Consider the following 16,303-nt stretch of genomic DNA (forward strand, 5'->3'; position numbering starts at 1 on the left):
TGGTTTTCTGAACACTCCCCACTTCATTAGATTTCTATTGGTCTGGAAAATCACCTTACTAAACCCCACAGAAAATCTGTGGAACATGTTGAAACAGCGGGTAAAACAATGGCATCAATATTTGATGGAATTGCGCAATCCAATCCTGACAGAGTTACTTAACTTGGATGCGACGTATCTGCACAACCTTGCGGACTGACTTCCTCACTGCATCCAGGTTGTTATCAAGTCCAGGGACGGAATTAAACTCTATTAAATGCTGCTCGTAATGATTTATTTAGGGGTGCTAATTTTTTGTTCCATGATCTCAATAAATATTTATCAGTGGCAAAGATGAATAATTAAGTGAGTATACTTCGAATCTCTGTAGCTGTACCGTCCTTCAAAAAATGTTATTGTCAGTTTCAGTAATCGTACGTCCAGAAGGGTGTAACGATTTGTTTGGTCTTTTACTGGTTCATCAGATTAGTCAATTAGTTTTTCGTAACAGCTGTCACTAGATGTTAAAATTATCCCAAGAGTCATAATTAATATATTTAAGGTCGCCTTGGTTCTTTATAGCTCCCCCTTAATTTTTTTTATTTTTCCCCATGCTTCGATGTGATTTAAGTCGGGGGGGGGGGGGGGGGGGGGCAGGTCAGTCCATTTGTCGAACATGTTCTCGTTCCAAGAACTCCTTCACCTGCGCAGTTAGATGCGGTCGCGCTTTCTCACCAAGCAACATTACGCATCCCCACGCTGTAACATCTGGCCCACCAAAACGATCATGCTCGACAATGTTGTGCATGCCACCGTATGGAAAGAGGAGGGAACACGTAACGGACCGAGGAACATGATCACTTTCGTGGCCCCGCTGTTATCGTGGGGTGAGACATAATGTTCCATGGATGTGCTGACATCCAAATCTTCGAACACGGTCAGCGTTGTTGTGGCACTGTGCTCCTTCCCAATATGCGTCTTTTCATGAGTACATTCAGCCCTGACTTCATTTTTATGGAAGACAATGTGCAACCGTATCGAACAGCTCAGGTGGACGGTCTCTTGGAAGGGGAGAATATTCGGCAAATGGATTAACCTGCCTGTTCCCCTAATTTGAATTCCATCGACCACGTGTGAGAGACGTACTGCAGCCCGTCCATTGAACCAATGACCATCTAGCAACTGCACTGATGGAGGAATGGAACGCTCTACTAAAATAACTCCTTACCAATCTTGTGACCAAAATCGTTGGACGTTGTGCAACTCGTGTTGCCGTCCGTGATGTTCACTCACCCTATTAAGAACCACGTACCCCCATGGTAATGTCCAGGGGATCTTGTAGCCCGGTAACTTCGGTGCAGCGAATGTCTTCGAATAAAAGTGTCATCCCAGCTCGAATCACTCCTATTTATTTCAGTTAACCTTGTATTATAGTGTTGCAGTTTTTTCTCTCTATGGTCCAAATTTTATGGAGCTATTTCACTTGGCGGTGACACATCATGCGAAAGTTACTTTCGTCCTTACGTTTTTCGCACCTCAGTTAGTACAACGTGTTATTTTACCTCCCATAATTATTCTCTGGTCGATTCCTGCAATTCTTTTACGAAATGAGTTACTGTAGTATTAAATGTAGTTACCACTTTGGAAATAAATGTACTGCCATTGACTACCAAGGCTAGGTAAATAACCTGAGCGATTGTGACTGACATGTAGAAATTTCCATTTTCATAAAACTGGATTCCTTCAGTCTACATCGCTGTCAAGGGTGATAAGAGTTTAAAATATTCTGGATAGTTGTCACTGTCACTGCTCCTCATGATCCTGTGTCACTATAGCACTCGTTGGCAGAAGGAGATGGAAGAAATAGTCCGTGGGATGCTCATAAAAACCACTCTTTAACCTTAAAGTTGTGTAGGGAGGAAGAACGAAAACATATATATCGACGTGTCTCGATGAAAATTTGCATCCAGTTTCTTCTGAGCGCGATTACAGCACCTGACCAAAAGTATCCGGACGCCTCTAGGTAAAGCGGAAATTACCATTAGATATCACGAGCGAGGGACCCGTCAGTATAAAAGGAGACGTGGAGCGTTGTGTTCTCAGTATAGAAGTGTTAACAGCGGAAAGGGTTGGTCAGCAGAGCTCAGCGACTTGGAACCCAGGATAGTGATTGGATGTCACCTGATAAGGAAATCCACCACGGTTAAATTTTCACTCTGCAGCCGAGTGTGCTCAGATATGAATTAGAGTCTCGATCCGGGATACAGTTTAAAGTTCCAAATGCACCATCGGCTGTCAATCCTTCTACAGCTGCTTAAGTCGACTGCTGGCGATGAGACTGTGAAGAGCAAAAGCGAAGGAACAACCACAACTCAACGAAGACGAGGCAGACCCAGAAGGAATCACTCGTGAGTTGCAAAGTGCCACCAGCAGTCCAGCTAAGACAATGCTGTGCTTTGGGTTTTTATAAGGCCTGACACTGTAATTCTGTCGGAGAGAGCAAAGGACTTGGAGGAACAGCTGAACAGAATGGACACTGTCTTGAAAGCAGGATATGAGATGAACATCAACATAAGGAAAACGAGGATAATGGAGTGTAGTCGAATTAAATTAGGTGATGCTGAGAGAATTAGATTAGGAAATGAGACACTTAAAGTAGTAGATGAGTTTTACTATTTGCGGAGCAAAATAACTGATGATGGTCGAAGTAGAGACGATATAAAATGTAGACTGGCGATGGGAAGGTAAGCGTTTCTGAAGAAGAGAAATTGATTAACATCTAGTATAGATTTAAGTATCAGGAAGTCCTTTCTGAAAGTATTTGTATGAACTGTAGCGATGTATGGAAGTGAAAATTGGTCATAAACAGTATAGACAAGGAGAGAACAGAAGCTTTCGAAACGTGGTGCTACAGAAGAATGCTGAAGATTAGATGGGTAGGTCACGTAACTAATGACGACGTACTGTATAGAACTGGGGAGAAGAGGCATTTGTGGCACAACTTGACTAGAAGAAGGGATAGGTTGGTGGGACATGTTCTGAGGCATCACGCGATCACCAGTTTAGTATTGGAGGGCAGCGTGGAGGCTAAAAATTGTAGAGGGAGACGAAGAGACGAGTAAACTAAGCAGATACAGTAGGATGTTGGTTGCAGTAGTTACTCAGAGATGAAGAAGCTTGCACAGGATACAGTTGCTTGGAGAGCTGCATCAAACTAGTCTCTGGACTGCAGACGACAGGTCGCAGGTTCGAATTCTGCCTCGGGCATGGATGTCTGTGATGTCTTTAGGTTAGTTAGGTTTAAGTAGTTCTAAGTTCTAGGGGACTGATAACCTCAGAAGTTATGTCCCACAGTGCTCAGAGCCATTTGAAGACGACAACAACAAGAACAGCATCAACAACAACACAAGCTTGACATAATCAAGAAGAAAAGCGATTTTCAGTATAACTTTTATTTGTCCATATCGCGAGTTTATAAAATGATATATTATTTTATAAACTCGCGATCTAGACCAATAAAGATTATACTGTGCGAATAGAGTTAAAAACGATGGGATGCAATCTTCGAGCAGCTCCTCAGAATCCAAATATTTCTGTTGTCACAGCTAAGCGACACTTAAGATGGTGGAAAGGGCGACAGCAGTGGACGGAGGACGATTGTAATTACAATGTACCATATGACAACCCGATGGAATGGGCTGGGTTTGACGAATGCCTGGAAAACGCCATCTGTCATCGTGTGTAGTGCTAACAGTGAAAGTGAACGGAAGCGGCGTTATGGTACAGGTCTTTCTTTCGTGGTTAGAGTGTGGTCCCCTTTTTGGGCTTAAGGAAACGCAATGATCTGGGGGATATGAGTAGATTTTACAGCATTGTGTATTGCTATCACAGCAGGAAAAAAGGAAACAGAGAGGAAAATGAAAAGCAAGTGATGATCTGAATATTCAATAAACAGCGTCTCGCAGATGTTCCCCGCCCTCTGTGTTTGCTACCACATGTTGGCCTCTACCAGAGGCGTTCCTACACAAACTCGACAGGTGCTGGGTTCAAGATCTGATTCCGTGCCAAATGGTCGTTCCTGCCACAGTCAGTAATGCAGAAACTGTCGTACATTTCTCTTTTCATAAATGTACACACAGATTAATAAGGAGAGTTACCAGACCTCTAATTATTGAAACATTTAATACACTTATCACGAACTAAACATATCGCTTTCCTCGAGCAGTGGTAAATAAAAGGGAATCGTCCCGATTAATAAGTAAACCAGTCATTAAGATCTAGATCATTCGTCAGTTATGGGTGAACTGTTTTGTGAGTCGAGTGTAGCTGCGAGCAGAGTTTCTCAGCTCGCTGTGGACAAAACCAGAAAATCGGTGCAGACACCTGCGGCACGGGACGTCGAGATAAAGGCAGGCGGCGAGTGAAAGGCGCAGCTCCGAGTGGCAATCGCAGCCGTGTGGCGGACGCCGGGCGCCTACTCACGACGCCAAATGCGCTCCCATTATCCCGCTGTCGTCAGCAGGAGTGGCCTGGAACTCGAAGTTTCCCTCGTGGCGTAGTGGCGGTTGCAGAAAGGTTACGTGAGAGGTGTCGCGGCGTGCTGGTACAGTTGTTTTTAAGCGACTATGTTGACGAGAGCTCAACATGATAATAAATATTCTCATTTGCCTCTGTACATCATCCCATTTCGGTGGCCATTCGTGTAGACATGAGCTATCCACCACGGGCCACACATTGCAAAATGAAACGACGCTCTTGCGGCATTCAGCGGCACAATTTCATTGATTAAATACGAAATCTAAGATCACCGGGCAAAATATTAATCATTCCTTCAAAAGTGCTGGCATGTTGTTCTGGAGCGGGGCAGCTGACCTGTAAGTTGATGGTGTTAAGACAGCAACCAGCCACAAATTTACTTTCAGTTCCTTTATTCAAAGGGTACCGTTACCGGTTTCGAATCGTTGTGATTCATCCTCAGACGGTTTACACGCTTTCTTTATGACATGTGGTGTGTTTTTTTACAGATTAACTGTCGTAAAATATAAATATAAATGAATCACAATAAATATAAATGAATCACAACGATTCGAAACCGGTAACGGTATTCTTTGAATAAAGGAACTGAAAGTGAATTTGTGGCTGGTTGCTGTCCTAGCACCATCAACATTTGTCTTCAAACAACAGCCACGGTCTCCATCATGTCATCATATGACAAAATTGCATGATCTATAAGTGGTAGCAGGCGGTCACGTGACCACACTGAGAATTAAGTGGCCAGATCCGCCTATCGCTTGTATAGATGAGCGCGGTAACATCCAGAGGTTGGAAGAAAATATGGAAATGCCATGAGAAAGGCGTGCTTGAACGTAAATGCAGGTGCTAGCCAAGCATGCAGGTTCTCCTGTTGTGTTTGACCACGAACTGCACCTGTGCCATGTCCTGCATATGCTGGTCAGAAGAGTGCTGTAGCTGTAAGGAGACTACGTCGGATCTAAGTGAAATCGAATGTGGGAAAATTGTTGGCGTCCGTATAGTGGATGCTTCCCTAGCCAAGGGAGCCGGAGTGTTTGGTGTTTTGAGAGACACCGTATGGGAGATTTATACTGCATACAGGGAAAGTGGGAAAACATCATCCGATAAGTCATAAGGCGGATGAAATTGTGTGTTGAGTGATCGTGATGGACGGTCATTGAAGATGATTGTGACGAAATATAAGAGGATGACAATTGCATATGTCACGGCAGAATTGAATGTCAACCCCCAAACCCCATCAGCTCCAAAACAGCACGAAGGGACTTCCATAAGCATGGAACTGGAGGGCGAGCTGGAATCCCAGAACTAATCATCACTGATGCAGATACCTGTAACAGGAAAACATCTTGCCAAAGGCATAAAAACTGGACTACAGAGCAGTGGAACAAAGTCATTTGGTCGGATGACCAGTGTTTCCAACTTCTGGCCTAGTTTACGTCCCAAATGTGGAACCTGGCGGGGGTTCGGTTCGGTGATGATATGGGCACCCATATCTCGTGATACTCCACGGGCACCCTGGGTACTCTGCAAGGTGGCTCGAGTGCCAACTGTCATGTGGCCATTTTGGCTAGTCAGATCCATCCCATGGTACAATATATGCCTTCCCAATGGTGATGCCGTGATGCAAGGCGACAGGGCTCCTGTTCACACAGCTCGCATCTCCAGTACTGGACTGGTGTGAAGGAGGGTGAGTTCTCGCATCTCCTCTGGCGCCGGCCGGAGTGGCCGTGCGGCTCTGGGCGCTGCAGTCTGGAACCGCGAGCCCGCTACGGTCGCAGGTTCGAATCCTGCCTCGGGCATGGATGTGTGTGATGTCCTTAAGTTAGTTAGGTTTAAGTAGGGGACTGATGACCTCAGAAGTTAAGTCCCATTGTGCTCAGAGCCATTGGAACCATTGGAATCTCCTCTGGCCAACATAGTCACCAGATCTCAATATTATTGAGCCTTTGTAGTCTACTTTGAAGAAATGGGTCTGTGATCACTACCCACCTCCATCGTCGTTACCTAAACTTGCTACTATTTTGCAAGGAGAATGGTATAATCCATTCCGAGACGCCTGGAGGCTGTCTCCAATGCCATCACGTTTCCCACGCCTTATTAGGCATAGTAATGTATCGGATTTTTGTCCAATCCCTGTAGGTCGTCATGTAGATATGAAAAACGTCAGGAAGGAGCTATCGTGTTCTGACCTGTCCATGAGCACAGCAACGGTGAAGATGTCTGATTTTTTTATATTTTAACGAGGACTGTCTAAAGTATCTACAAGTTGTGATGTACCACTCGGAGCCATGTAAAACGACGTAAGAACAGAGGCAAAAAGATCCACCAACAGGGACCAGAGACGAGTGTCTTGCCTTTTCAATAACAGTCGGCTTCAAACTGGACAGGAACTGCATGAAATACACATTTACAGTCGGATGGCTCACAAAAGGCCATAGCTCAGTGTGACATTTCAATTTTATCGATGATCAAGGGTGGTTCTCAGCATGCTACAGACATTATCGTCTCACAAGAAGACCAATTTCACTTTTGCCAGCACTCTCAAAAATTTTAGAAAAAGTAATGTACAGGCAGCTGCTCCACCATCTGACCATAAATAACATATTACCAAGAACACAGTTTGGTTTTCTGAAGGGTTTTGATATCGAGAAGGCTATTTACACCTACAGTGAAAATGTACTTAATTCATTAAATAACAAATTAGAAGCAGCAGGTATCTTCTGTGATTTGTCAAAGGCGTTTGATTGTGTGAACCACAACATCCTTTTAAGTAAATTAGAATTCTATGGTGTCACGGGCAGTGCTGCAAAATGGTTCAAGTTATACCTCACTGACAGGAAACAAAATGTGTCAGTGCAAGGGACTAGTGAATTAAGTCATCAGTCATCATCAGAATGGGAAGAAATTACATGTGGTGTCCCACAAGGATCCATCTTAGGGCCATTGCTTTTTCTTGTGTACATTAATGATCTCTCATCAGTTACACTGCCAGAAGCAGAGTTCGTTTTGTTTGCAGATGACACAAGTATTGCAACAAATAGTATGTCGAGTGTAATTCTAGAAAGATCTGCTAATGATATTTTCATGGATATTAATAAATGGTTTAAAGCCAACTCACTGACATTAAACTTCGAAAAGACTCACTATATGCAATTCAGAACCTGTAAGAGGTTTCCACCCAGCATATGCATAAAGTACGAAGAAGAGCAGATAGAAGAGGTTGACAGTCTTAAATTCCTTGGATTACAACTTGATAATAAATTCAGTTGGGAGGAGCATACCACAGAACTGCAGAAACGCCTTAACAAATCTGTATTTGCAATTCGAGTGTTAGCAGACATAGGCGACATAAAAATGAAAAAGCTTGCATACTTTGCCTACTTTCATTCCATAATGTCATATTGTATAGTATTTTGGGGTAACTCTTCAAGTCAAACAAAAGTTTTCAGAGTCCAAAAGCGTGTAATACTTATTATTTGTGGAGTAAATTCACGGACGTCCTGTAGAAACCCCTTCAAAGAACTGGGTATACTAACTACTGCCTCTCAGTATATTTACTCCTTAATGAAATTTGTCCTAAATAATATATCTCTTTTTCCAACAAACAGCTCGGTTCATACATACAATACCAGGAACAAAAATGATCTGCACAAGGACTTAAAAGCACTTACTTTAGTTCAAAAGGGGGTCCACTACTCAGGAACACTCATCTTCAATAATTTTCCAGTAAACATAAAAAATTTAGTTACAAATAAAGATCAGTTTAAAAGGAGCGTGAAAGACATGCTAGTGGCCAACCCCTTCTACTCCGTTGACGAGTTTTTTAATAGAAACAAATGACGTATTGTATATATTCATACTATTAGTATGGTTATTTCAGCTTTAAAAAAAAATATTTGACATGTTCCACATCCACGAGGATCTCCTCAGCACGGATCTACGGAACGAAAAACTAATCTAATCTAATCTAACAGCCGTGTTCACAGAGCTGAAAGCGTACGATCCTGGTCTGACGAAAACTCAGGCACCCTACCACTAAACCATCCGATCTGAATCCCGCAGAAAATGTATGGGACTCTTTAAAACAGGGGGAGAAACGCAATAGTCAACATTCGCAGTGATACAATCAAATACACTCCTGGAAATGGAAAAAAGAACACATTGACACCGGTGTGTCAGACCCACCATACTTGCTCCGGACACTGCGAGAGGGCTGTACAAGCAATGATCACACGCACGGCACAGCGGACACACCAGGAACCGCGGTGTTGGCCGTCGAATGGCGCTAGCTGAGCAGCATTTGTGCACCGCCGCCGTCAGTGTCAGCCAGTTTGCCGTGGCATACGGAGCTCCATCGCAGTCTTTAACACTGGTAGCATGCCGCGACAGCGTGGACGTGAACCGTATGTGCATTTGACGGACTTTGAGCGAGGGCGTATAGTGGGCATGCGGGAGGCCGGGTGGACATACCGCCGAATTGCTCAACACGTGGGGCGTGAGGTCTCCACAGTACATCGATGTTGTCGCCAGTGGTCGGCGGAAGGTGCACGTGCCCGTCGACCTGGGACCGGACCGCAGCGACGCACGGATGCAGGCCAAGACCGTAGGATCCTACGCAGTGCCGTAGGGGACCGCACCGCCACTTCCCAGCAAATTAGGGACACTGTTGCTCCTGGGGTATCGGCGAGGACCATTCGCAACCGTCTCCATGAAGCTGGGCTACGGTCCCGCACACCGTTAGGCCGTCTTCCGCTCACGCCCCAACATCGTGCAGCCCGCCTCCAGTGGTGTCGCGACAGGCGTGAATGGAGGGACGAATGGAGACGTGTCGTCTTCAGCGATGAGAGTCGCTTCTGCCTTGGTGCCAATGATGGTCGTATGCGTGTTTGGCGCCGTGCAGGTGAGCGCCACAATCAGGACTGCATACGACCGAGGCACACAGGGCCAATACCCGGCACCATGGTGTGGGGAGCGATCTCCTACACTGGCCATACACCACTGGTGATCGTCGAGGGGACACTGAATAGGCTAATCTCAGGATCAGCTGTCGGGACTTTGATCCAGCTAGATACACTCATTCACGAGGAAGGTTTTTGTATATGCTTAATACATATTTCGTTCTATCTGAATTGTGATGAATTGAATTCTAGTTGCGAAAACGAACGATGTCATTGCCATCTAGCGAAACGCCGCCACAATTAGAGAGAGCAGTAGTCCCTCGAGAACGCAACAATCAGGACCATTTTCGCATCTAGCTTGGTGGTCTGGAGGTAGAGCAACGGCTGCAAACCGAAATGTTGTGGTATCGAATCCTGGATGGATCACTTTTCTTCACACTGCGCTCTAACCTGGGGTTCACCTCTCGGTGACGTGGAGATAAGAATTTCGAAATATGACGACAATTTCAAGCGGCCAATTTCCGCTCCTATCTGGTTAGCAATCGAAATTTAAATTCTTAATTCACTACAAGTTCTTCGAGCAACTGGCAGTAAGTTACTCAACTTGGAAGTATCGTAATACATATGAGCAATAACGAAAAGATAACCACATGATCAGCCTGAAATGTGAGACATACAATTTGAAATAAATATTTGTAACCAGTGGATTACGTGCGGACATTCCAGAACAAATGCATAGCTAAAAACCATGGAAATTCAAAATATGTGTTGTTTTGTTTTTTACGCTACAAGTAAAACGTTTTTTAAAACTCAAGAAGTTTCAGCAACTTCACTTCGTTTTCTTTCAGCAGCGCAGGAGATATATCAGCTTTCAGCTTCCTGCCTTTCTTGAATAAAACCTAGATGTGGACGTAATTGTTTGTACGACAAGCCGAAGTAGTCTGCAATAAGGGGTCCATGGAATCCACCGAAAAGAATTCCGGCAATGAGTCTTAACGCATCACAGTGTGTAGTAAGCTTCAAAAGAAAAGTGCTGTAACACGAGCTAAACACGTACTTCATATACGTTTCTTTTTCCATTATTTGTGTCATCTCAGCCAGCCACTGATACTGAGTCATTCACTCACATATACACCGATGATTAGCATACAACATATACGTTGGTTGTAAAGACATTGTTTACATCACGATGTGCTCCCATCACTGCCATGAGGTGTCATTCCAAACGCAAGTTCAATTTAGAGCACATAACATTCATGCCTCCATACAATTTCCCTGCGAGCGCTGCTTACATCATGTAACTTATATGAAAATGATGATAAAACTTACTTAACGTTCTCTCTGAAATTTATTCGTTCAAGCAAAATACGCTATTCCAATCAGATTATCAAAGCAGGGCGGTACCGCTAGTATATTCAGTGCGGTCAGAAACAGCTTGTAAGGATGTTTCAGGGCAGGTTGTGCTCAGAAATAACTGTTCAGAAAAAAATTCAATGCGCCGCACCGTTTCCGAGTTAATTATCAGTAAAGTTAGCAAATCAAGCCGTTACGAGCGCAAGTTAAAGCAACCCGCCAGATACAATTAGTGTGAACTGTTGTCACAACATAGATGATAGCGCTCGAGACTGCTCAAACTTTGTTAGATCCTTACTACCATCTCATGTCCAATCTTTGTATCGCTCTCTTGTTCACATTTAGGAAACCAAACGACGAACACTTTTGGCGACAGGGCCGCTTGAATTTGCCCGCGCAACGGCCTAGCTGGCTAACTTCAATAGTAATCAACTCGAAAACGGCGCAACGCACAGAATTTTTTTCTTAACAGTTACTTACCATTATAACCTAAAATCCAATAGATTTACAAAGTTTTCAGTTCTGATCACCCTTTTATGCGCCGAAGAGCCAAAGAAACTGGTATACCTGGCTAATACGGAGTAGGGGCTCGCGAACACGTAGAAGTGCCGCAAGACGACGTGGCATAGTCGACTAATGCCTGAAGTAGTGCTGGAAAGAACTGACATCATGAATGCTGCAGGGCTGTCCTTAAATCCGTAAGAGTAAGAGGGGATGGAGAACTCTTCTGTACAGCACTTTGCGAGGCATCCCACAAACGCTCTATAATGTTCATCTCTGGAGAGTTTGGTGGCAGTGGAAGTTTTTAAACTCAGTAGAGTGTTCCTGGAGCCACTCTGTAGCAATTCTGGACGTGTGGGGTACCGCATTGACCTGTTGTAATTGCCCAAGTCCGTCGGAATGCACAATGCACGTGAATGGATGCAGGGGATCAGACAGGACGCTTACGTACGTGTCACCTGTCAGAGTCGTATATAGACGCTTCAAGTGTCACATGTCACTCCAACTGCACACGACCCACACCATTACAGAGCCTCCACCAGCTTAAACAGTCCCGTACTGACATCAGGGTCTATGGATTCATGAGGTTGTCGCTATACCCATCCATTCGATACAATTTGAAACGAGACTCGTCCGACCAGGCAACATGTTTCCCATCACGAACAGGCCAATATCGGTGCTGACGGCCCCAGGCGAGGCGTAAAGCTTTGTGTCGTGCAGTTATCGAGGGAACACGAGTGGGCCTTCGACTCCGAAAGCCCATAGCGATGATGTTTCGTTGAATGGTTCGCCCCGTTGAGACTTGTTGATGAGCCAGCATTGAAATCGGCTGCAATTTGCGGAAGGTTTTTACTTCCATCACGTTGAACGATTCTCTTCAGTCGTCGTTGGTCCCGTTCTTGCAGGATCTTTTTCCAGCCGGAGAGATGTCGGAGATTTGATGTTTTACCAAATTCCTGATATTCACGGTACACTCGTGAAATAGTCGTACGGGAAAATCCCCACTTCACCGCTAGCTCGGAGATGTTGTGTCCCATCGCTCGTGCGCTGACTATAACACCACGATGAAAGTCACTTAAATCTTGATAACCTGTTGTTGTAGCAGCAGTAACCGATCTAACAACTGCGCCAGACGCTTGTTGTCCCATATAGGATTTGTCGACCGCAGCACCGTGTTCTGCTCGTTTACATATCTCTGTATTTGAAGACGCCTATCTTTATCAGTTTCTTTGGCGCTTCAGTGTATGTACACTGATATTCGATAACACATCAGTTAACACTTTTAACCACAGCAGATCAGAAAACCAATGAGCAGCTGTGAAACAATGCAGACCTTTGCACAAATCAGATAAATATTATTTAATATGCTTAAATGCAAATAAATAAGACTAGTAATATTCATTGAAGGTCCAAAGAAACTGGTGTAGGCATGCGTTTCGAAATATAGAGAAATGTGAACAGGTAGAACACGCTGCTGCCATTGGCAACGCCTATATAAGGCAACAAATATCTGAGGCAGTGTTAAATCGGTTATTGTTGATTCAACGGCAGGTTATTAAGATTTAAGTGAGTTTCAACGTGGTGTTATAGTCGGCGAACGAGCGATGGGGCAGAGCATCTCCAAGGTAGCCATGAAGTGGGAATTTTACCGTACGACAATTTCACGAGTGTACCATGAATATCAGGAATCCGGTAAAACACCAAATCTCCGACATCGCTGCCGCCGGAAAAACAACCTGCAAGAAGGGGCCAACGGCGACTGAAGAGAATCGTTCAACGTGACATAACTGCAACTGTTTCGCAAATTGCTGCAGATTTCAATGGTGGGCCATCAACAAGTCTCAGCGTCCATTCAACGAAACATCATCGACATGGCCTTCCGGAACCGAAGGCCCACTCGTGTACCCTTGATGACTGCACGAGATACAGCTTTACACCTCGCCTGGGCCCGTCAACAACGACGTTGGAGTGTTGATGACTGGAAACATGATACCTGTTTGGACAACGCTCGTTTCAAATTTCATCGGGCAGATGGAGACAACCTCACGAATCCATGGACCATGCATGTCAGCTGGGGAATCTTCAAGCTGGTAGAGGCCCTGAAATGGCGTCGGGCGTTTGAAGTTGGAGTAATATGGGATCCCTGATACGTCTAGATACAACTCTAACAGGTGACACGTATGTAAGCATCCTGTCTGATCACCTGCATCCATTCACGTGCATTGTGAATTCCGACGGACTTGGGCAATTCCAGAAGGACAATGCGGCACTCCACACGTCCAGAATTGCTACAGAGTGGCTCCAGGAACACTCTTCTGAGTTTAAACACTTCCGCTGGCCACCAAAGTCCCCAGATATGAACATTATTGAGTATATCTGGGGTGCCTTGCAACGTGCTGTTCGGAGGAGATCTCCACCCACTCGTAATCTTACGGAGTTATCGACAGCCCTGCAGGATCCATGGTGTCAATTCCCTCCAGCACTACTTCAGACGTTAGTAGAGTCAATGCCATGTCGTGTTGCGGCACTTCTGGGTGCTCGCGGGTTCCTGCAAGGTATTAGGCAGGTGTACCGATTTCTTTGGCTCTTCAGTGTAGATAACAGGTGTGAACGATGACTGTGGAGATGTGCAACTTTTGAGGAGCTGACGGCCCAAATAAACCAATGGGCTACCAACAATGTCTCCTCAACGACCGTTCAGCGAACTTTTCCGTATATGGGCTTCCGTAAGAGGCATCTGGTTGATGCACCCCTGCTGACTGCTGTTCCTCGGCAACGACAGCTGGAATTTGCACACCTATTCTGCAACTTGACATCCACTGAATGGTGACTGGTGGCCCTTTCAGATGAATCACGTTTTATGCTCCATGAGACAGATAGCCGGTGGCGTGTACTGCCTGAAACGTCTTGAAGCAAACATATTGCAACAATATTTGGAAGGGTCCAGGCTGGAGGAAGATACATACATACCATCGGTGGCCTCGTCATTCTGGAAGGCACAACGGATCAATACAAGTATACATCCATCTTGTTTCAGTGTGTGTACATGCGTGTTGTTATATGTGTGTGTGAGAAAACTTAATTTATTATTTTGTCTGGTTATGGCTCTGAGCACTATGGGACTTAACATCTATGGTCATCAGTCCCCTAGAACTTAGAACTATTTAAACCTAACTAACCTAAGGACGTCACACAACACCGAGTCATCACGAGGCAGGGAAAATCCCTGACCCCGCCGGGAATCGAACCCGGGAACCCGGGCGCGGGAAGCGAGAACGCTACCGCACGACCACGAGCTGCGGACTCTGGTTATGTTTTACATATATGATTGTTATTGTTTTAGTGGCTGTTGCTTGTATTGATTTGATCATTAATTACTTTGGTTTTCATTGTAAGAGCGCTTTGTATATGAAAGTTCTCCTGTAGTGTCACTCTAACAAATTTTAATCCTGCTCTGTGTTGGATGGTTCATGTTTATGTTTTATCAAGTGGTCGGCAAAGATAGATTGGTTATTGTGATACTTACAGCTTCTTATATGTTTTTTATATCTAGTTTTGAAATTACTGCCTCTCATTCACAGATACACTGATTCATATTCTCGGAAAACAAAAGAACAATGGGAGAAAACGTAATACTGAAACTTACTTTACGTTGTAACGTATTTATTATACATGAAAATTGTATTACAGGCCACTGAATATCCTTCAGAAATTTGAATAGTGAACTTTTTGGCAAAATACATAGTGCCTTTCATTTAGTTGCAAGGCTGGAATATAACTCCATGAATTCTGAAGAAAGTAAGCAACGACGAAAAACGGAAATAATAACGACATTAAATAAATGTAGGAATGTTTCTACAATTTTCTCATATTGTTACTTAGTAAGCCATCTGCCACTTTAACTGTTACAAGTCGCACATCATATACGTTTCTGCATCGGTTTCTTCATACACTACTGGCCATTAAAATTGCTACACCAAGAAGAAATGCAGATGATAAACGGGTATTCATTGGACAAATATATTATACTAGAACTGACATGGGATTACATTTTAACGCAATTTGAGTGCATAGATCCTGAGAAATCAGTACCTAGAACAACCACCTCTGGCCGTAATAACGGCCTTGATACGCCTGGGAATACAGTCAAACAGAGCTAGGATGGCGTGTACATGTACAGGAGCCCATGCAGCTTCAACACGATACCACAGACCATCAATAGTAGTGACTGGCGTATTGTGACGAGCCAGTTGCTCGCGCACCATTGACCAGACGTTTTCGGTTGGTGAGAGATCTGGAGAATGTGCTGGCCAGGGCAGCAGTCGAACATTTTCTGTATCCAGAAAGGCCCGTACACCTGCAACATGCGGTCGTGCATTATCCTGCTGAAATGTAGGGAATCGCAGGAGTCGAATAAAGGATAGAGCCACGGGTCGTAACACATCTGAAATGTAACGTCCACTGTCCAAAGTGTCGTCAATGCGAACAATAGGTGACCGAGACGTGTAACCAATGGCACCCCATACCATCACGCCGGGTGATACACCAGTATGGCGATGACGAATACACGCTTCCAATGTGCGTTCACCGCGATGTCGCCAAACACGGATGCGACCGTCATGATGCTGTAAACAGAACCTGGATTCATCCGAAAAAATGATGTTTTGCCATTCGTGCACCCAGGTTCGTCGTTGAGTACACCATCCCAGGCGCTCCTGTCTGTGATGCAGTGTCAAGGGTAACCGCAGCCATGGTCTCCGAGCTGATAGTCCGTGCTGCTGCAAACGTCGTCGAACTGTTCGTGCAGATGGTTGTGGTCTTGCAAACGCCCCCATCTGTTGACTCAGGGATCGAGACGTGGCTGCACGATCCGTTACAGCCATGCTGATAAGATGCCTGTCATCTCGACTGCTAGTGATACGAGGCCGTTGGGATCCAGCACGGCGTTCCGTATTACCTTCCTTAACCCACAGATTCCATATTCTGCTAACAGTCATTGGATCTCGACCAACGCGAGCAGTAATGTCGCGATACGATAA

This window comes from Schistocerca americana, chromosome 8 (genome assembly GCF_021461395.2).
Source record: "Schistocerca americana isolate TAMUIC-IGC-003095 chromosome 8, iqSchAmer2.1, whole genome shotgun sequence".
Classification (NCBI taxonomy): Eukaryota; Metazoa; Arthropoda; class Insecta; order Orthoptera; family Acrididae; genus Schistocerca; species Schistocerca americana.